The 12,140-nt window shown below is 32.5% G+C and overlaps 1 non-coding gene across 1 annotated transcript in view; it reads right to left on the bottom strand.

The window, feature by feature from the left end:
* The window catches only part of LOC118679917 (uncharacterized), a 61,184-nt gene extending 49,360 nt beyond the window's left edge, over positions 1-11,824 (bottom strand). Inside the window, exon 1 of the transcript XR_011394873.1 lies at positions 11,715-11,824. This is a non-coding gene — a transcript (uncharacterized protein). The remainder of the gene's footprint in view (positions 1-11,714) is intronic.
* Positions 11,825-12,140: the final 316 nt, after the last annotated feature.

The following is a 12,140-nucleotide window of genomic DNA, read 5'->3' as shown; positions in this document are numbered from 1 at the left end:
AATTTAGCTATAAGATTCTTAAAAAGAAGAATATTTATATATACATGTATATGCAGATGTACCGAAGAGAGCATGTCGATATATTTCAATATTTTGTAGTTTCATTGTGAAGTGACACCAACCTGGCTATATCTTACGGTTTCGAGCTTTGGATATAGAAATACTTGAACCTACCCCAAGTTTTTATTTTTAAAACTTAATAATTTAAATTTTTCCACACCCAACGCCACTAGTAGAAAAGCCAATTATTGTAATATTTGGATTACTTCGACAAGGAACCCAAAATGTAACACATAGCGGTCACGTACTAAGTATGGCTGTTATCAAATGTGGAAAATGACTATAAATGTAAATGTAGCAATTTCGAATTTCGTACGATCTCAAATTGTTATTAATTCTAAACTTTTTAACAAAGAGAACTCATTTACGACACGTTTTTCCAATAATTTTCAGAGGCAACACTCCGTTGTACAAGTACGCCACAAAATGACTTTTGCACTTTTTGAGTTTGTGGAGTGTGTGGCGTTTTTGGGCAAAGTTTTATTTTCCTAACAATATTTCATAAAAAGGCGAAACTTGTTTTCTTTCATATATAATTATTATATGTATATTATAATTCGTTATATCCGTTGATATAATATATATATATATATATATTTAAGTTGCTTACCGTTGATTTCTCTAGACGAAGGCGAGCTTTGGCACTAATTTTGGCATTGATTTGCGGTGACAGCTCAGGTAGGGTCAGCTGAGGTGTTGACGCGTTCATGCCACGCACTCAATTTTCCAAGAGTTGAGTTGAGCATTATAATCAATTAAATTTCATATAATTAAACAAGAATGGTATGTCCGTGTTGATATGAAACCTTTTTGCTTGGTTAAGCAACTTTTGTCGAGAGCAAGAAGCTAGCAGAGAGCAAGAGGCAATCAATAGCAATAATATTTATATTATACGATATTTTTTTTAATAAACCTAAGCAATTATTTTGTTGTTTGCCGAAATGCTGTGCAATAACATTTGATAAATATACTGTATAAGAAAATTTAAAGAAATGTTTTAAGCAACTAAGTGAGAACCAATTTTAACTTACTTGAAGTATACCCAAGATAGGCGGGACTACGCCCAAAATTAAGTTGTAAGTTAAGTAATCGTTTATTTGCGAATACAAACAAACAAATTTCGCTGGGCTACATAACCTGTGTAGGTCAAAACCCAGATCAAATTTGATTAATTAGTAAAAAAGAATGAAAATGGAAAACAAAAGGAGAAAATATTCATCTAATGAAAAACCAACTGAAAAATTTTAGTAAAAATGTGTAAAGTAATAAAAACGAAAATCGCCCAAATCAATAAATGACTCGAATCAACGGATGAACTATGTAAAACCACACATAAAACAAGTAAAAAAATGGTGAGTTCGGATGTAACCGAACAATTCATACTCTTGCAACTTACTAGAATCAAAGCCTGAGAAACACCTTCAGGTGTTGGCAAAACTACATATTAAACTCAGGAAAGTATCAGCGTGATTTCATGTTAAAAAGAGATAATTTCTTTTGGCACAACTTCTGGTTCGATTTCGACAATTCAATTTTGGACGTAAGAAGAATATTGCTGAAAAAGCAGTAAATATTACTTGCTATTCAACCGTTAGCATCGCAGTTAATATGAAATTAAGCTCTTCCATACAGTTAAGAAAATAAATAACAGAAAAGGCACCCAAAACCAAAGCAAATCCTGCACAATTATGCACAATTTATTTACAAAATGTTGTTGTTGATAACGTTCACACAGGTTCATTCATTTAAACACTTTTATTGCATTGGAACTTTCCGAAGATTTTTGGAATTTTTTTGTTAACCGTGTACTAAATTCAAATTAATTGTGTCATTGCGAAGCGAAAAAGTTACGCTTAATCGAAGCAAAAAGCGGAGTGTCAATTAAATTCATTGCTCCGCTTCAACGCGATAAACTTACTTAATAACCCACGTAAATGCAAAAATACATAAATTAGCAACTGGATTTACACTAAATGTTAGATCAGCAATAAATGCAAATGATTTCGATTATCTCGCCTATTTTTAGGTGTTACAAATAACCGTTAATTGAACAAAAGTATTGTACTCTGCGTCTATTGCCAGAGCATGCGAAAAATATTTTTTGAAGCATGACATAAAATTGTATACTTGAGAAAAGTGTGCAAAGAAATTTTAAACGTAATAAACTTTATTGAATACGCAATATAATATGCATATATATTTTGGATAAAAAATTTAAAAAAAAATTTTAAATAGATGGGGAGACCCACCGTTAATTTAAATAAAACTAGTAAATAGAATTTTACTCTAAAAACAAACTCGAGATTTTATTGTATGGGAATGTAATGTTAAATCTAAAAAGCTATGACATTCAAGGAAATGAAATAACTAATAATACAAAGCTCTCTGGAGCAAGAGTAAAATATAGTGTTCCTTCAAACCACATTGCAAGATTTTCGGAAGAACAACAGTACAGCGTAGAGCACAGATTGCAATTCAAGTTTCTGCAAGTGGTAACGAAAATATTCGCAATTTCGTTTCTGTGTGTATGGTAATTTAAGCTCATATTTATATTTAAAGACAAGACATTTATTTCTTTAATTTATATCTACATTTCAAATTTGAAGGCAACATTACTTGTAATCTTTCAACAGCCATTTTGAAGTCAGAAAATGCTGAAAATCGTTTTCTTTTCTGAAATATTTTTTGATCTACGTTGGTTAGGAAAATATAAGCATTTTTCGGGACGCAGAATTAATTTTTAGAATATAGATTAATTCTATAGGTTTCACCAGATCAATTATGTGCTTAATTTTTACAAAAATCATACACATAATTTGAAAAAAATCTTTTATTTTGAAAAATCAAATAATATTGTGGCGAAATACTGGAAGCAAGTATACATATACAAGTAAACATATCATTTTACGTTGCTTCCTTTTTACTATAAGTTGGAAAAATATTTAATTGTGAAGTTTCAATAATTAAGGTCATCAAAGTCGTAAATTTAGCTCTGGTCTAGACTGAAGACCAAATTAGCAGCCTAGGAGTTAAAATTTAATCACTTAATGACAATAAAAATCTTACTATAACACAGTATCTGCACATATATCAAGAACGTATTAATATAAACACAGTTTCATGGAAACCCACGTTGACTTGTGGGTGAAACTGACTTGTCTGCAGCCACAAATGACTTCACTCAATTTAGCTTTTTGAGCTTAGCATGTCTGGATGCTTAGTTTGTCTAATTACATGTACATACTTGTATGTAAGTGATTGTAATTGTGTTGAAAATGAGCCTAGTCTGGGCTTGACCGCTATTGCCATAGTGTTTGTAGGTCTGGCTAAAGTTCGACCTTGCAAACTATTTAGTTTAGTGAGTTTACACATACCTATAAGCAAAAACTTATCTATACACATGCAATGCCAAGTTAAGTCTAGAAAACTGAAACACCACCACATATTAAGTGCATTTTTATGGTTGTTGTTGGACGAAATGTGCAGAAAGGGTGTCAAATGTGAGCTCGTGTACAGTTATGCACTTTCTATGCTCTCAGCTTTTCTTTTATTTCACTAATGGAGGGTTTTTGGTATTTGCGAACAGTACTATGTGTTAAGCTTGTTCTTCAAGTTCTGCTCAGCTACAGTTTCTTATATTAAATTATTTGCCCTTTTTGTTAATTTCAGAAGAAAATTTTGCTTTTAATGTATCTATTAACTACAGAATTAGTTACTAATACGCCTCATACGTCATTCTCTATCTACTACTAAGTAGCAGGTTAATAACCTTAAAATCTTCGGATTGCTTCAGTTGAAAAATAAGCACATAATTAAGCTTCGAATGCGTCTTGGTTTGATTAGCTTTTCAATATATATTACCGAATAGGGTTCTCAAATTAATAATTATGTTTACACATAATAAATAAATTGGGCACGTAATACTATTAAAAGTATCATTTAACAATACTGTTATACTGAGTATATGGTGGACTTGATGAATGATGAACATTTGCGTATTTTCTTCCGCTTTCGTGGCATGTGAACTATTTGCAGTTATTAGGTTTGCAATCGGTGCCAACCATCATCTGACAGATTGCGACGAAGTGGTTGCGTAGGCATTTGACGTGTAGGCATTTGACAGTTGGGCTGCAACCAAAGTATTACATATATTGGACAGAGACATCAGCCAAAGCGACAGGCAACAATGATAGACAAACACTTAACTCGGATAGAGAATTTCTCTGTGAAAAATGATGTCGATGACTCACGTATCGTTAATGAATTTCTTCACGATGACGGGGCTTCCACAGACTGGCTGGCTAGCTAGCAACTCAGTAAAAAGTGTTAGGCGCACAACGATAAATCGCTTGGAGAAGAGGGAGTGTCGCCAGCAGCCAACTGCAGTCGCTGAAATGCTGTGGAGTCCTTCAGTTGTGTCTGCAACAAACACTTTGTATTAGCCACATAATTTATTATCGCGTTTATTGCACTCTGAGGCTTTTACCAAAGTCAACGAGGATAAACGGTAGATGCGCATTAGATGTTCATTATTTGTATTTTTAACTTGTTTTTGTTATTTTTGGTAAACGCAAATTTTTTATTTAAACTTAGCGGGCATCGTCAGTGTTGGATATTTTACTGTTAGCGTGGCTGATCTGAAATTGTGACGGGTATAGGCGGAAGGTGAACGAATAGTAAGTACGGCGTAGTAAGAACTTGTTTATTCGCATCAATCAATCATATTATGGTGCGACACACTCATAGTTATTTAACGTTGGCATTTTCAAAGATACCTTGAAACGATTAGCAAAGTGTACGGTATTTTTTCACCAAAACCAAAAAAGTATTATTAAACAGAGTAAAAATAGAACACTCTCCCCTAATGTGTTGACGCACTGAATTCGTTGATGATCTCATGCCCTAGTTGGATTTCCTCTGCATTGAGTAAAGAATATGATTAGGATTGTCACCAGAATAATGTAGGTCGCCATGTACTATATATACAAACATATATGTATTTGACAAAAAAGTGAAAGCATTGCTGTGATTAATGTATGACAGATTTGTTAAATCAACAGCTATGTATACTTGAGCACAGCATGAAGCTGAGAGGCAGACCTTTGAGGTACATGAGGACAAGATGGCTCTAATGAAGAAGAAGAAGATAAACTTGTGCGGAATTCAATGAACTTTCCAACTCGTTGCCACAACACACACGTTTTTATACATCCACCACTTATAGTGGAAACAGCACGAGGCGAAGCGTGAAATAAACGTGTTGGTATTTATAGAGCGAAGTCGACAATTTCAACACGAGTTTCAATGTGTGTGTTTCTTTGATATTTCTGCATTTGATTTATTAATGAAGTAGAGGTCGTCGACTTTTCTGTAGGTATTAACAGTTTTTTTTAATTGTGATACATATATAGAAGATTTAGCAAACTCTAGCCTTTCCTATCAGAATAATTAATGTATATAAAATGGTTTCAAGGTCGGGTTAGCATTTCTTCGAGAAGTATCCAAGAAATCTACATCATAGTTAACCCATGGGTAATGCAATTTCTTGATCAAAATGCTCTAACAGAATGTTATTACTAAGAGGTCCCAATCCTCACATATGTTATGATTACAAAGGACAACGAAAGAAGATAAGCCATTGTCCATGTTTCGAATTTAAGTGTTCAAAACCCTATCGAAACACTACTGGCATGTAATTTAAGATATCGTGTATAAAATTCTTAAATTCGTTTCGAATAATTTAATGGAAATATCTACTAGCTGGTATCTGCGAATATACTTCTTTAAAAGACGCTCAAAACTATTGGCATAAATTCTTTCAATGAGACATTTTTTTATTTCAATTTAGTTTTCGTTTGTAATTTTATTTGTTATTGTTGCCTTCTTTATTATTTAACATAATTTGTACAATTTTTACGACTGTGATTATTAGAGAATAAGCTGCCAGATTAGTTGACAGATAGTTTTATTTGGGCTGATGAATTTTTGTTGTGACGTAAATTTATATTGGCAGAATTGAAAGCCAACGTTTGCAATGACTAAGCAAGAGGGTATTGCCTTACTATGATTTACAGCTATCATAGAGATGCTACTCGGCAATCGATTCAACAACTATACTTTTTATTGAGATTACCAAACCAAATTGAATGATTGCTTATAATGGGCGAAAAATAAAAGTTGTAATACTTGATATACACGATATACTCGTAATACATATATACCATAAATTGTATATATATGTACCATAATTTCAGAACAAAACTTCAATGACACGATTAAGGAAAATTAGAACAGTTAGCAACATGGCTTGCCTCAAGCAAAGAAATCATTAACTTTTTTCGGCATTTGTCAATGAAGCATTTATTAATAAATAGGTCACTTAAGCACATGCCAATTATATGGAATCGAATGGAATATATATCATACCTACAAACAAATGTCCATATGTGTTTATTTCAATTTCCTATAAATGTTGGTGGGTTTTCTTGCATATTTTATACCCACACTATATGTAGTTATGAATAGAAAGCCGTATCCTTATACCTAAACTAGTGCACATAGGCTCATAATGACTCATACTTTACTCTACCACTGCTTCAGTTTGGCTAAAAGTTAATGACCCCCGAAAAAGCATTGTGAAAACGTACTAACAAAGCGACCATTTATCATGAATTAATGCTCCAGCAGTGCATCAATTTGTTTCAATTAACCTAACCACATATATTTATGCTTACAGTAGTTAGTCATCAAAATGGAAGCGTTTAAGTGATGATATATTATTATTATTAATTATATAAATAAAATTTAACATAAATATTACTCTTCAGTACATATTTTTAAAGTATTTATTGTAAATTAAAAAGGCTTCATGAAAAGGTCGCACGTGGCGTATGATGAACAAAAGTTTAAATTATACATATTTTTAAGATTTACACTCAGCAGCAAAAAAAAAAAAATTTTCAATAAATTCCAGAATTAATGCTGATGGTTTACTTTTATATGTACGTTAATTATATATTATATATTCTACATCATTTGTCATTTAAGTTCAGTTTGGCATAAAACCTTCTAATAGCATTAAATTCCTCAAACATTACAATTTTGCTTACATGATTGTTATGATTCGAAACAATAATTTTTCTAATTCGGTTAGTTTATTTTTTCTAATAGCTGAAAACTATAATGGTCAAATATATTTCAATATTGCTAATAGAATTGCAATTGGGATCGTTCCGCAAACAAAAGGAATATGCGAGATCTCCACGTATTAGAAAAGTCAGTTAACAACAAGCATTTCAACAGTACTTAGGCCGCAGGACCTAATACTTATTAACAAAATTTTCCAACGATTAAGCGTGGACTTAGAAGCATGCTCTAGAAGTTTTCTTGGGTTGATAAAAATTATATGAAAAGAAGATCAAAATATTTTCAAAATTGTGTAACTTTGAACAATTTCTTGACTTTCATGCAAGCTATTTTATTGCAAGGCTGTCATAGCAACAACGTTTCACAGCGCATTGTTATACTTAAATCGGCTCTGCAAATTCGCTTTTATACACTTTAATATTATTGATTAGTCAATTTTACGTTCTAATTTTGTTACTTTTCTTTTTATTTTCTATGCTTTCGTATTATATTTGCTGCGTTTTTTGCAACATGCGACCGACGAAACTTTCCGCTTTTTTGTTATAGTGTTTTCGGTATTGCGCTGTTCCTTTGGACAACTAACAACGTTGCTGAAATTTACAACGTCCACCGGTGGCAAATTGACGATTGCAAGTCATTCTAGTATTCCATTCATATCCATCCATCGAAGCTGCAACAAATTTGGAGAAAAACCACGAAAACCACTGTGTGTGGTGGTCACTGCTACTATTATTGATTCTTTTGGCACTGAGTTTTTGATTACTGTTACTATTACTTCAGGTTCTTTATTTTATTTCTGATGTTTTATGATTTTATTTTTCTGTTCGGTTAACTAAATTTGTGTAGAGCTTTCATGGCATTATTCTGTGGCTAGCAGTCAATTTAACACGCGTAGTTTTGACCTTCTAACCTAACTTTTTGCTTGATTCACATAAATCAGATTTAACTTTTTTGCTTCTTATGCAGTATTACGAAATATCTTAATACAGTATAACAGTAGCAACAGTAGCAACAACAACATCAGTTTTACCTATATTGAAATTGGAGAAGGGAAGTAGTGAAGGAGAAGGTAAAAGTGAAATTATCGCATGACATTAACGCGAATTGATAAAAGTAAATGGAGTAAAAAACTAGCATTGTTGTTAGCAATTCAAATCAATAACTTGCACACACACAACAATGCACACATATGTATGTATTCATACATTTTCCCGTTTCTACATATTACACTAATGACCGGCCTAAAATGGCGAAACAACTCCATGCCACAGTTGAATTTGTATTGAATTGAAATTTAAGGTCATTGCAGATTCTTAGGCACAATCGCAAAAGTAAAGGCAAAGTTTTGCTGCAAAATTAAATATAACGATTATTGCAAAGTACAAACAAAAACATAAAAAAACAGTAAAATGTGAAACTGCATTCTAGTGCAACTGAGTTATGTCTAGACTTGGAACTGGAAACAATTATGAGTTTTTCTTTTTCAAAGCAATTAAATCATCCATTGAATTTTCCATATTTGTTACATATTGCAAGTAGCCGCAACACATAAATCATGTTAATTGCTGAATTAAAGTCATTTAAGCACTTAACCGCTACTAGGCGCAAACTCAGTTTACTCAGTGGTTACTTAGCAATTAAGGTGCTGTCAGCAGAAACCGCAGTAAATTTCATATTTGGTCACAGCAGTTAAGATTGTGGCATTTGTTTTATGAATTATTGCTTTAGAACTAACTTCTTGACTAACCAGCTGTGAGAAGTACTCATGCAGATTATACTTATCGACACTAAGCACGAGTAGATAAATATACAATATTTAACACGCATTTGAAATATTACTTTACTCAATAGTCACCGTGATGCCTTTTCCGCAGTAGTAATTTAAGATTGTGAACTAACAGTAAATTGTTTTGCAGCTTTTGTTACCTCAGTTGAAATGCTAGTTTCCTTTCAAATGATAATCTCAGCAAACCAATCAATGAAAAAAATTTTTGTTGTAATGAATCTGACCAATCTTATTTATTTCAATTTCCATTAAAAAATAAATAAATTTTAATACGCCAAAAGCAATAAAGTTCTAAATATTTTGCAACAGCTGTGCCATTATTACTAGGAAAAGCACTTTAGTAATTTCCGTTAAGCTCGTATACAGCACTACATTGGCATGCATTTAATTACTTCACGTTTTCCTTAAATGGAAATGTTGTTTCTTCCTTTTCGTTTGCATACTTCAATCGAGTAGAGGTTGAAAAGAAAGAGAAAAGCGTCAGACTTCTAGAAAATCATTAATGTAAGATTAAAAATCAATGTGAGGCAACACATCAAATTATGCATAGAAAAAAAAATTGCTAAAAAGTAAATATAAGAAAACTCGCCGTGAATCCAGATGACGAGATGTAATGCATCAGTATAATTTACGTGCGCCGGCACGTGCTTAGCTTTTGGCCAAAAAGAGAAGACTAAAGGAGAAGTAATGACACGTGTGGTAGCAAGCTGCAGGTTCGGGAAGCGTAGCATTGTCAGATTCACGGCTGTAGGCCGCAATGACTTAAAAGGAAGCGGGAATATTTTCAGATCTTAAATGGTTAAAAAGCTCAATCGACATCTTTAAAGAATATTTTAATGCAATACAAAACGAAAAATAATATCGATCAATAACTAAAATCAACTTAAAAATTTTAACAAAACTAAAACTGCTTAAAACAGAATAAGGACATGCAACCGTTAGTAATTTAAAAAAAATCTTAAACGTACGCAAGAGATCTTTTGATACTTTATAAGGGCCTGATTTTGTTAGATTAAGAAGAAAATGAAGATGAGAACAAGCCTCCACTATGTAAATTTTTCAAAATTATTGTGTTTTACGACTTGTTTTCTATCAACGATTTAATATAATCCTACAAAAACGTGACTTAGAACGTTTAAACAGTCCTCTAATGATTGACACCTGTCTTAGATTAGGTTCTAAAAAACCCATAAATTGAGTAAAAAAGCCATGCTAAATCGTAATATTTTCACATAAAAGAATTTGTGGACACACAGTCAAGCCGACATTGTACGTATTATGTAAACTTGACTTCTTTACTTCCGCCTGAAATTGTGTCAACAGCAACGCAAACAGCCACTGGCAAGTCTGGCGTAAAAATAGAAACCTTTCGGACACCAGATGGCGGAAAAGCTATAAAGCTATTGTGCCAGCCGTTGTCACGGGTTATGATGAAGTGAAACGCATAAATTCCTCAAAGTTATTTCCAAATAAAAGATAATGTTATGACAAATATAAAGGAAAAGCTACCGACACGCCATTTGCCAGCCAGTACAAACAGCGAGTGAAACTCATTAAAGAAAAACACGAGGGAACAATGCAGGAAGCATTGTGTGTGTGTATGTACGATGGTGGTGATAACATGATAACTTCACAAGGAATAACTATCTATTTGCAACAAATAATAATATTTGTAAAACCAGCAACAACTGCTATATCAATTGGAGCATTGTTGGTTTCAGTTGCTTTCGTCGCTCTCTTGTTGGTAGTAGAAAATCGCGGTAAAAGAGACTCTAATACCAATTGTCAAGAGCTGCTGAACTTAATTGGTAACAAACTTATAGCAACAATGGAAAAAGCAATAAAAAGCACCGGCTGTCGCATCGCGCTCTTCGCTGCTAAACCGAATTTCTGCACCAACTTCTGCTTTGCCGTTCATCTCAACTTCGCCGCGACATACGACCTACAGCGGCAGCAGTAGAGTCAGCGGCAGCAGCAGTGGCAGAGACAGCGGCAGTGACAGCAGCTGTCGATGACTGCCTATACATGTGTGAAGGCTATATTTTGCCTTCAGTCTGATTTCGTTACCGGATGTGTGCATATTCTTCGATTCTGTTTGTGATAAGTACGGATGTGTTAGAGGAAGAAGAAGGAGAAGAAACAGAGGACTTCTACTTGAATACCTCGGTCGGAAGTTACTCATTCGACGTGTCGCACGACACTACTAAATTGACCGTTTTTCGCGTTAATTAAGTGCAATGATATTTAATGATCACGTGGCTAACCGCTACTTCAGAGTTAGATATGTAATATGAAAATTTGCCAATACGAATTTTTTTCAGATTTTTTATTAGCAAAAAATTTGTATACCCAAAATGCTGAGTGAAAGCTAATAAGTGTAGTAAGGTATCATGTTTTGAACACAAAAACTTATGTGTAGCATAAAAATTTGTATTTAGAAATTAGTTTAATTGCAATTGTCACTGAAATAAAAACAAATTAGAAAAGTGTACGTTAGGACAAAAATTTATAAACTAACAAATTAATTTATGTTTACAAATAAAACGTTTATATACATTATGTGAAAAGTGCTTAAATAACTCCGAAACTGAATAATGAAATTTTAGTATTAGAACGATAGAATGTTCCATTAATTACTAATTAACTACATTTAGAGCTGTGACAAATATTCATGAGTATTCAAAACATAAGAAAATATTTTCGAAAATATTTTAATACTCACTGTTTACGGAATATACATTTGGAATCCGCCTTCTTATCTTAAAGGACGTGACTTCTTATTACTAATTAATAGTAGATGGTTATTTTAATATCAAATAATTTTATTCCAAAACAATCTACAAAATAATATATTTGGTGTCAATTAAGAACTTCAATACCTTTCATAATGTCGATTTATAAGTTTCATTTGCAATTTAAACAATTTTAGAAGAGTATGCTGAACAAAAATATTATAGATAATAAATTATTCTAATTTTTAAAGAAAACAAGTTACTTTTTCAAAGCATAAGAACTAAATCAGCTTTTAAATCTATGAAAATAGGCATTTTAAAACATTTCAGCTTGTATATATGCAAAAGCCATAGATTTCAAAAAAAAATAATAATATCTTTGTCTACAGGAAATATACCTGATCTGCAAATCTAAC

This window comes from Bactrocera oleae, chromosome 2 (assembly GCF_042242935.1).
Source record: "Bactrocera oleae isolate idBacOlea1 chromosome 2, idBacOlea1, whole genome shotgun sequence".
NCBI lineage: Eukaryota > Metazoa > Arthropoda > Insecta > Diptera > Tephritidae > Bactrocera > Bactrocera oleae.
Note: the sequence above shows the minus strand (reverse complement) of the source record. Positions and strands in the feature narration are given on the sequence as shown.